The 10,684-nt window shown below is 36.6% G+C and overlaps 1 long non-coding RNA gene across 1 annotated transcript; it reads right to left on the bottom strand.

Moving 5' to 3' along the window:
- Positions 1–281: 281 nt before the first annotated feature.
- LOC125917832 (uncharacterized) lies at positions 282–9,492 on the bottom strand. The gene is made up of 4 exons (XR_007456309.1): positions 9,314–9,492; positions 6,706–6,753; positions 850–900; positions 282–336 (listed from the first exon to the last, which is right to left on the bottom strand). It is a non-coding gene; the product is annotated as an uncharacterized LOC125917832 (long non-coding RNA).
- Positions 9,493–10,684: the final 1,192 nt, after the last annotated feature.

A 10,684-nucleotide genomic window follows, 5' to 3' on the forward strand; every position in this document is an offset into this window, starting at 1 on the left:
AAGAATCCTTGCTTAGTTTAGAAAAGTACCCAAAGCATATTTGGGACGCAGAGTCATGACTCATCACCCTGAAAACACATGGAGTATTTAGGTTTGTTACTAAGTGGACAAGTGGAATATAAAAGAATATACATTCACCAGCAAAACGTGTAGTATCATATACAAGGTCAGACTGTTCTAGACTGCTGTACTTCATTTCAAGCTATAAAAACCACAGAAACTGAAAAGTCACTTAAAAAATAATGCACTTCCTCGCAATACTATTTTGATTTAAGTGGCATTGAAGTTTGGGCTACTTACGGAGAGTAAGAATAATCACAGCAATTATACCTGCATCTGGGAAAACATGAAAACAGTTTGAAGATCATTGAGCGCACAAGGGTCCCAGAGAGTAGTCGCATTTAACCTTGCTCGGATCATACACTACATCGATACACGACAGCAAAGAAAGAGGTCCTCAGTGTAGTTTTAGCACGACTGCTAGTGTGTCCAGATCGTTCTGATCACAGAGCCCTTGGACTCTGATCCCACATCCAGGGTCCACCTTGTAAGACTCTTCAGAGGAACCTCACTTTTCATTGTTTTGTGCTGTCGTTGCCATATCAGGTTATTTAGTAAAGCTTCTTGGGCGCTTAGAATTCCCTAGATGGGAGGAAATTACCTACATGTGTCTACACATAAGTACCACTTATGTTTATCATGTTATCTGGACTACTAAAATCCCTATCAATGTCAAATTTTGTGAAACTTGGTTCCTTCCTTAACTACAAATAATTGGAACGTGATAGCTATTTCTATATAGTACTCCGAGGTTTCATAAGGAAGAGTAATTAATAAGCAAAATAATACCTAATTCCTCCAGTTCTTCAAATAATGCTGATTCATTGGGCTCAGGATAGCCTGGGGGGCAAAATGGAAAAAAAGAAGGAAGACTAAACCTTAAAGATCCATAAATTCACTGGTTTTCATTTTTTGCTTTTGTATGAAACTGCTAATAATTTCATTTTCCTTATATATTAATGTTTCTTAATAAAAATATCATAAGTTATAAATTTATATTTGATGTCACCAACAATCTTCTTCCTGTACATTGGTGTTTCCTGTGACAAGATTCTGCAGTATGGCAAGCAAATTTATCACCACCGCATCCTCAAAATTAGCCTGAATTCAACATGAGTCTGCTTAAAATTAAAAGATAGAGGAGGACTTTAAAACAATTTAGAAGTTGATCAGGAATCAACATAATAAAAGCCATTTATGAAAAACCCATAGCCAACATCATATTTAAGACTGCAAGTTTTTCCTTTAAGATCAGGAACAGGACAGGGTGCTTATGTTTGTCACTTCTATTCAACATAAATACTGCAAGTTCATATTAGAGCAATTAGGTAAAAAAAATAAAATAAAAAGCATCCAAATTGGGAAGAAATAAGATGATCTCTGTTCACACATGACATGATCTTTTACATAGAAAACTCTAAAGATCACACACACACACACACACACACACACACACACACACCTAGTACAACCAATAAATGAATTCAGTAAAGTTGCAGGATACAAAATCAACATGCAAAAATCAGTTGTGTTTTGGGGCGCCTGGGTGGCTCAGTCGGTTGAGCATCCAACTTCAGCTCAGGTCATGATCTCACACTCTATGGGTTCGAGCCCTGCGTGGGGCTCTGTGCTGACAGCTCAGAGCCTGGAGCTGCTTCGGATTCTATGTCTCCCCCTCTGTCTGCCCCTCCCCTGCTCATGCTCTGTCTCTCTCTGTCTCAAAAATAAATAAAAACATTTAAAAAAATAAAAGTTGATGGGGAGTGGGAGGGAGGGGTGGGCGGGTGATGGGTATTGAGGAGGGCACCTGTTGGGATGAGCACTGGGTGTTTTATGGAAACCAACTTGACAATAATTTCAAATAAAAAAAATAAAATAAATTAAAAAACATCAATTGTGTTTGTACACACTAACAGTAAGCAATATAAAAAGGAAATTAAGAAAACAATTCCATTTACAATTGAATGAAAAGGAGCTACCCTATGACCTGGCAATTGCACTACTAGATATTTATCCAGAGGATATAAAATGCTGATTCAAAGGGGCACACGCACCCCGATGTTTATAGCACTATTGACAATAACGAAATTATGGAAAGATGCCCATTGACTGATGAATAGATAAAGGAGATAAGGAATATATTTAAAATGGAATATTACTCAGTGATTAAAAACAATGACATCCTGCCCTTTGCAACAATGTGGATGGAACTAGAACGAATACATTCAATACGTGCGAAGCGAAATAAGTCCGTTGGAGAAAGACAAATATATTATTTCACTCATATGTGGAATTTAAGAAGCAAAACAGATGAACATAGGGGAAGAGAAGGAAAAGTAAGAGAAAAACAGAGAGGGAGGCAAACCATAAGAGACCCTTTTTAAAAAATGTTTGTTTATTTTTCTAAAAATAATTTATTGTCAAGTTAGCTAACATACAGCACATACAGTGTGTGCTCTTGGTTTGGGGAGTAGATTCTCATGATTTCTTGCTTACATACAACACCCAGTGCTCATCTTAACAAGTGCACTCTTTAATGCCCATTACCCATTTCCCCCTCCCTCCTGCCTCCCCCTTCAACCCTCAGTTCGTTCTCTGTATGTAACAGTCTCTTATGGTTTGCCTCCCTCTCTCTTCGTAACTATTTTTTCCCCTTCCCTTCCCCCATGGTCTTCTGTGAAGTTCCTCAAGTTCCACGTATGAGTGAAAACATATGGTATCTGTATTTCTCTGACTGACTTATTTCACTTAGCATAATACCTTCCAGTTCCATCCATGTAGTTGCAAATGGCCAGATTTCATTCTTTCTCATTGCCAAGTAGTATTCCACTGTATCTGTAAACCACATCTTCTTTATCCATTCATCAGTTGATGGACAGTCAACAATTTGGCTATTGTTGATAGTGCTGCTATAAGGAAACTCTTAAATACAGAGAACAAACTGAGGATTGCTGGAGGGGTGGTTGGTGGCAGAATGGTCTAAACGGGTGATGGGCACTAAGGAAGGCACTTGATGGGATGAGCACTAGGTGTATATGTAAGTGATGAATCACTAAATTCTATTCCTGAAACCATAATTACACTATAGTTAACTAACTTGGATTTAAATAAAGTTCTAAAAAAATAATAAAAGACTTCGGAATAAACTTCACAAAGGAAGTAAAAGATTTGTACACTGAAAACTATAAAACACCGCAGTAAGAAATTTAAAAAGACATAAGTAAATGGAAAGAAATCCTGTGTTCGTGGATTGGAGGACCTAATAAAGTTAAGATGCCAATGTGATATGAAGCAACCTACAGATGAAGTGCAACCCACCAAAAGCCTAATGATGCTCTTTGCAGAAATAGAAAAATCCATTTGAAAATTCATATGGAATCTCAAGGCACGAGCAATAGTTAAAGCAATCATGAAAAGAGAGAGCAAAGTTGGAAGGACTTGTACTTCCTGATTTCAAAACTTACTACAAGTACAATAATCAGAACAGAATGGCACTGGCATAAAGACAGGTGTACAGGGCACCTGGGTGGCTCAGTCAGGTAAGCGTCTGACCCTTGATTTTAGCTCATGTCATGATCTCATGGTTTGTGAGTTCAAGCTCCATGTCAGACTCTGAGCTGATGTCATGAAGCCTGCTTGGGATTTTCTCTCCCCCTTTGTCTCTGCCCTTCCCCTGCTCTCTCTCTTTCAAAAGTAAATAAACATTAAAAAAAAAAAAAAAGACAGACATACAGACCAAGGGAATAGAAGAGAGGCCACAAAATAAACCTTTGCATATATAGTAAAATAATTCTCTACGAGGGTGCTATCAAAATTCAATAGGGAAAGAGCCAACTTCTCACAAATGGTTTTGAAAACTGGATATCCACATACACAAAAGGATGAATTTTAACACTTGCTATACACCAAACACAAAAGTTAATTCAATATCGATCAAAGACCCTAAATATCTAAAACCATAAAACTCTTAGAAGAAAATAAGAGTTCAGGCTTCATGATGTTGGATCTGGTAATGTTTTATTGAATGTGACACCAAAAGCATAGGCAACAAAAGGAAAAACCAAACAAATTAGACTACATTAAAGCTAAAAACTTTTGTGTACCAAAGGACACTAACAATAGAGTGAAGAAACAACCCACAGAATGGGAAAAAAAAATCTGAAAATCATATATCTAATAAGGGATTGATATCCAAAATATAAAATGAGCTCCTAAAACTCAAAAACAAGACAGAAAAACAACCCATCAAAAATGGACAAAGGACTTGAATAGACATTTCTCCAAAGAAGATATACAAATGGCCATTAAGCACACAAGAAGATGCTCAACACATTATTAATTGTTAAGGAAATGTAAGTAAAAACCACAATATACCTCATGTATATTACCTAACACATATTATGATGGTTATTACCAAAAAGCAGAAAATAATACGTGTTGATAGAGGTCAAGAAATTGAAACTTTTTCAAATTAAAACAAAAAGAAAAGAAATTTAAATTTTTTTTTTTTTTATGAGAGAGAGAGAGCACAGGCAATAGAGGTAGAGAATCCCAAGCAGGCTCCATACCCAGTGTGGAGCCTGACACGGGGCTGATCTCATGATACTGAGATCATAACGTGAACCGAAACCAAGAGTTGGACGCTTAACCGAGCGAGTCACCTAGGCACCCCACGAAATCAGAACTTTTGTTGCTGATGGGAATGTAAAATGGTATAGCCACTATGAAAGACAGTATGGTTGTTCGTCGAAAAAGTAAACACCGAATTGTCATATAACCAGCAATTCTCCTAGATATATAGCACCCCAAAATTGCAAACAGGGGCCCCAAATTAAAACTTTTCAATTGTTAAGTTCACAATTGAAAGTAGGACTCAAACACTTGAAAGCCAATATTCAGAGATACATTATTCAGAGTAGCCAAAATGTGGAAAAAACCCAAGCAAGTGACTTTTCAACAGATGAATGAACAAACAAAATGTACAAAACAATGGAGTATTATTCAGCCATAGAAAGGAATGAAGTTCTGATACATGCTGCAAGGTGGATGAACCTTGAAAACATTATGCTACATGAAATAAGGCAGAAATGATTCCACTTCTATGAAGTAGCTCGACTAGTCACATTTATAAAGACAGAAAACAGAATGGTTACCAGGGATGGGGTGGGGGTGGGGGGCGGGGGCGGATTGAGAGTTATTGTTTAATGTGTATAAGGTTTCAATTTGAGATGATGAAAAAGTTTGGGGGATAGTGCTGGTTACAAACAATGTGGATGCACTTTATGCCACTGAAATGCACACTGAAAATGGTTAAAACAGTAATAAAATATTATACAAGTTTATCTAGAAAAACTAATATACAGAATAGTCTAAATGTTGCTAAAAAGGAAGTGTTATGCCAGATATTAAAACAAATTATAGTGGGGCACCTGGATGGCTCAGCTCAGGTCACGACATCATGGTTCGCAGGTTCAAGCCCCACGTCGGGCTCCGTGCGGTCAGTGAGGAGACTGCTTGGGATTCTCTCTCTCTCCCTCTCTCTCTGCCCCTCCTCTGCTCTGCTCTCGCTCTCTCCCTCTCAAAATAAATAAACTTAAATAAAAATTTTTAAAAACCCAAAACATATCATAGTATTATAGTGGGGGAAAAAATGACTCAGTGCTGTTACAAGAATGGCCAGAGTTCAAGGAAACATAAAGATGACTGGAAAACAGTTGGAGAGAGGACAACTTCTTCAACAGATGTTACTATTTCACCGTTACAAGGGGGTGGGTAGAGTGGAGAGGAGACCTATCTCACTCCATTTGTCAGAATGAATTTAAGGTGCACCAATGATTTAAATGCAAAGAATACAATCAGAACACAGGGTTGAAATGTTTATAAAGTTTTAGCATGGGAAAAGCCTAAAGCTTTTATAAGACAGACAAAACACACACAGCCATTAGGGAGAAGGTCGATACGTCCATCAGTCCATCTACTTATTGATGTAAAATTTCTATACATGTAAAAGACCACTAACAGAATAGTCAAATAAATAAATACGGTATACATTTCAAAGTCATCATCGGAAAGAATGGCAATAAATCTAAATACAACCCCACTATAAGACATTCAATGGGAAAAGGGCAAGTTTCGAAAAATTACATACAAGATGATGTCAATTTTGTTTAAGATAAAAGAAAAAATGCCCAACTATATGTATCTAAGGATGTATCTAAAGACTAAAGTAAAGTAATTCTTTACTCTGTATACTTTCACAATGTTTGAAAATGTATAAAAATATATCATCCATTTACCACTCATGTAACAAAATGTTACAAAAAGCCATCTATAACCAATAGTACACCATAAAAATCTTGAAAGAAAACTGACCAGTGAAAATAAGGCCCCAAAGCCCCTGAAAAAATGTTCACTTCGTATTAAAAGTGTTTTAACTTATAATGAACTCTCATAAATCAACAAGAAAAATGTTTTAGAAATCTAATTTTTAAAAAATGAGCAAAGGGCCTGGATAAATCAAAGTGGGGCAAAAAAGTTCAAATTCTTTGATGATAAGTAAAGAAATGCAAATTAGAACAAGACACAACGTGGCACTCATCACCTTATAAAGTTGTTAACTATATAAACAGGAGAAAATTACTGAACCTGGATACTTTGAAACTGGAGGTTTGGTTGGATGAGTAGGCTTGAAACCTGGAAAAGTAAATTGGATACAATTCACTAGCCTTATCAACACAAAATTATGGATTTAATTTTGAATTATTTTCAAAAAAGACTCATTATTTCTCAAAATGAAAAATACAAATACTTTCCGAAGTTTGCAATTCTACTTCTGGGAATGTAGTCTAACGTATATTTGCACAAGTTCATAAGCATGTATGACTAAGAATGTTCCCTACAACTTTGTATTTTATATGGAAATCCTAGAAGTTGACTAATAGTAAATCATAAAAATAATGTGTTCAGAGTAAACACACATATCTTTAAAAAAAAATACCATCCAAGTCGTATCATACTACGTAAGAAGGTGTACCTTTTTCTCTTCTGCCTTGTATTTCTTGGACTTAAAAAATATTTGCACATTTTGGGGCGCCTGGGTGGCGCAGTCGGTTAAGCGTCCGACTTCAGCCGGGTCACGATCTCGCGGTCCGTGAGTTCGAGCCCCGCGTCAGGCTCTGGGCTGATGGCTCGGAGCCTGGAGCCTGTTTCCGATTCTGTGTCTCCCTCTCTCTCTGCCCCTCCCCCGTTCATGCTCTGTCTCTCTCTGTCCCAAAAATAAAAAATAAAAAAATAAAAAAAAAAATATTTGCACATTTAGATCTGCTTTAACACCATTATCTGTTGCTGGTCCTTTTGATATAGTCTTTCTCTGACTGATGAAAAAAAAAAATGATTGACAATCCCATGGAGAGTTTTGATTTTGATTTTTTAAAAAGGATCCCTGTAGTTTCTCTTCTTTATAAGCTTTTTCTTACTATTTTTCTTCTAAAAACTAAACTGTATCAGTGTTTTATAAGTCTATGAAATGCTTATGGTTCAACTCTTTCAAAAGAGCGTATCAACAAACATAGGATATACCACAGTGCATGTACTCACTAGGATCATGTAAGTAAATACGGATGGTTCATGGAGTATAAATTTCATATGCAATCTTAATAAATCAGTCCACCAAAAAGCCATTTTCTTTCCCCCCCCAAACCTCATAGCCCTCAACTAAAGCACACAAGGAGGGTATCAGGTACCAGGTTTACAGGAATTATTTAAAAAATATATTCTAATTACCGTATTAACATGCATAATTCCACAAATCCTTTAAAATACTATGGCCATAGGAAATATACAAACAAATTAAAAGCTATTAATCATGATCTGTTTGAGTTCAACACTTTCAAAAAACAGGAAGCTAAAGTCCACAGAAATGAGGTTACTTGAGTAAGCTGAGCCAAACTAGGACCTTAGTGAGGTTGCCCAGGATAATGTTCTTCCCACTAGTCCTGTTGTCTCTTGCTTCTGATGGAAAGAGAGGCCAAAGATAGGAGCACTGAAATCAGGAAGATATTTCCTTCCAACATAGTAAAAATAATCTTTTAAGTCTTAAACAAAGTAGCTGACCTATAGGAAATCCTTCATTTCATTTCATTTCAATGAATAAGGATTTTTCCTGCCTTTCAGTTGCTATGAAGTTTAGGTGCAGTTGCCAAATAAAAATGCCCAGTAAAGGGAAAAAGAAAAATTGTATGAAGTTGGAAGGGGGGGGGGGGGGGGAAGACATACGGGTCTTATTTGGAGATAGCAGATATTTCCCAGTTTAAATTGTGCTACGTAAAAAACAACAAACTAAACTGGTTGTAGTCCAGCAAGTGAAACATAGTCCTAGACCAGGAAGACACCCTGGGAGCAAACTGATCACTTTAAAAAAAAAAAAAAAGAAACAGCAAAGTCGACCCAGAAAACACACATGTTAAAAAACAGAAGCCATAAGCCTTCCTCTTCACTGATACTAATTCAAGTGATGCTATAAGTCATATGAGCTACCTTTACAAGCTCCCCATATGCCAGGCACTATGCTAAGTGTTAAATGCATCCCACTTAAATGGTATGTAACCTTCCCAAGTTTACATACCTGTTTATACCTGTGAACTCTGCCAAATAATTTTAGAAAAACTAAATAGAACTAAAGTGGCTGTAAATACGTCCTTCACCCTTTCACTACTCAAAATGTGAATGACTATAAATCACATAAATGTAAAGGATTGTTGTAAAATATAAGCAGGAAAGTACAAATCGGAATGACTCAAAACTAGAGGTTTTATTTTGGGAGAAATCTGTACCGAAAAACAAAATAATGTAGAATCAACGACTTCAGAATTATTGGCTTCATTTCATTTATATAAATGAATATTATTCTTTTATTCTTGACTTATAAGTGTAAATAAATGTATATAAAATTCTTTTAGTCTTGACTTACAAATGTAAAAAATTCTCATGCTTCAGTCTACTCTAAAAGTGGTTGCTATACATTTTTATACATAAAAATACTAAATGAGAAATTTGTATGTGATGTAGATAACGTGGAAAGACCCTATGAAAATGTACAAAATCACAACATAGGAATGACATCATATCTCCATCATGTAAATAAATACAAGATGGAACAAAATACTAAATTTTTTTAGTTATTTGTTTTCACTGATATTTCATGCCAAAAAAATTAAAACTAAAAAGATGGAAAAAAAAAAAAACACATTTGTACCTTTAATACATGTCGGCATCTCAGGTTCCCAAGTATTTCTCCCACCACAGAACACTGGGTTGCTGCCATTAAGATAGAAACCTGGGAGGCATTCAAATAGAACCACTGCTTGGTAGGAATAGGTTTCTCTGACTCCTGATACCAGCCTTCCATTCACAAGTACTGGATGTTCACATCTGACCACTGAAAAGTACAGAAACCCTAGAATTAATGGAAAGCTGCTTTAACATAGGCTTAGAAAAAATAGTGCCAAGTAGTAATTTCCTGCGGGAAGAAACATACAAGGAATGAAAGGCAAGGTGTTAATTAAAAGGAAAAAAAAAAAATACCCAAGAAACCTTTATACATATGCACATTTTAATTCGAAGGAAATGGATTTAGAGAAATCTAATAACTTTTTTCCACCTAGAAAGACTGTCATTAGACTTTATTGACTTTCCTATATTTTTTTCCATTACTAACAATTTTTTTTTTTTACATTTATTTATTGTTTGAAAGACATAGAGAGACAGAGCACAAGTTGGGGAGGGGCAGAGAGAGAAGGAGACACAGAATCCGAAGCAGGCTCCAGGCTCAGAGCTGTCAGCACAGAGCCCGATGTGGGGCTCGAACTCATGAACTGTGAGATCATGACCTGAGCTGAAGTCGGACGCTCAACCAACTAAGCCACCCAGGCGCCCCTCCATTACTCACAATTTTTGAGAAAGGTCTGACCACCACACACAAATTTGAGGCAAGTTTTGATCTTCATCAATTCTAGGGATTTTTTAAAAGGTCATGCTGACACTGGCTGCAGTACCCTGCTTTTCTAGAAAGGTAGGAAAGACTTCTGAGAAGGTAATACTTGAGTTCAGATTTAAAAGTTGAAAAGCAAGTAGCCATGCAAAGATACGCAAAAAGAAAGTGCTCAGGTAGCAACAACATACACAAATGGGATGTTCAAGAAACAGAAAGGCCAGTGGAGTTAGGGCAGTGTTTTCCAAACATCTTGGCCTGCAAGCCAGAGATCGAAAGGCACATTTTACATCGTAAACCCGTATATAAGCACACAGGCCTGAAATACAGGTCAGCCTCATACCAGCGTGCTCTGCTGTTTTCCATTCTACTCCACCTCTTGGGAAGTAAACTACTGCTCATGACCTGATAGATTCATTTCAGAATCTATGAATTAATCTATTAATTAATCTTTTCGCCGTTGTGCGAAACTACTGTTAACTGCACTAATAATTTTCTTTATGTTATGCTGGCTAGACATAATTTACGTACAGCAAGGCTCGTCCTCTTAAGCGGACAGCTGTATGAGGTTTGACAGAGGCAAATAATCATGTAATTACCACAATAAAGACACAGAAAAGCTCCATTGCCCCCCAA

This window comes from Panthera uncia, unplaced genomic scaffold (genome assembly GCF_023721935.1).
Source record: "Panthera uncia isolate 11264 unplaced genomic scaffold, Puncia_PCG_1.0 HiC_scaffold_2545, whole genome shotgun sequence".
NCBI classification, from domain to species: Eukaryota; Metazoa; Chordata; class Mammalia; order Carnivora; family Felidae; genus Panthera; species Panthera uncia.